The sequence below is a fragment of the Ricinus communis genome, chromosome 7 (genome assembly GCF_019578655.1).
Source record: "Ricinus communis isolate WT05 ecotype wild-type chromosome 7, ASM1957865v1, whole genome shotgun sequence".
Classification (NCBI taxonomy): domain Eukaryota; kingdom Viridiplantae; phylum Streptophyta; class Magnoliopsida; order Malpighiales; family Euphorbiaceae; genus Ricinus; species Ricinus communis.
Window position 1 is genome coordinate 10,445,023 of NC_063262.1, and position 913 is coordinate 10,445,935.

Sequence of the window (913 nt, forward strand, 5' to 3'; positions counted from 1 at the left end):
TCATTAGCCACTTTATAGTATAGTTTGTACCATTTTCTTCTTTTCTTTTTCTTTCAAACCTAACTGCCACATTTGGTATGCATCATCTAGTCACAGCTCCGAATGTTAAAGGTAGCATACGTTAAATGGGAAAAGATAAATTAATTTCATTTATATATGTCTCGTGGTCCATAAATTACTGTCTAAATAAATGATAAGAAAAAAAAAATCATTTCTTATAGGAATTGCTAAAAAAAATGGGTAGCTACTGATGGTTAATTGTTATGGTTGAACCAACAGCTGGCAGGACTACTAGTTTCAGGAGTCATTGTTTAACCAACAGTACCCTAAGACTTCATGTTTCAACTCTGGCTAACTAAAAGTTCAATTCAAATATCTAATTGCATAGTTGGCCCCAACAAGAAAGTCTAGTAGCTTCTTTTTTTTTTTTTTCTATTTTATTTTGAAAAAGAATTTTTGTTATTGAAGTTTAACAAAGTGTTCTTGATTGGCAATTGAAAATTTTGTTACATCCATAAGATTCATCTTTGGATCCCTTATAAATTCTTCAATCTTATGTTAATAAATTTTATAGATTGTTATGATACTTCGTAAGATTTGGGTTGATGCCAATTTGAATGTTTTTTTTGAATAAATTCATAAAATTCAATGAATCTAAAACATCAACGGCGGAGATATTTTTTATTAATATTTTTACAATAGCACTTAAATAAAAGAGTTAATTACTTATTTAAGACAATATTGATTGTAGCATGCAATTTTTATTGAATTTTTAATATATATATATATACATATACATAATATTATTAAAATATAAAAATTTTATTATATAATTAATTTAGTAATTAATATATATATTACTTTTTATTAAATAATAGTTTAGAAAATAACATTATGATTATATTTGTAATGT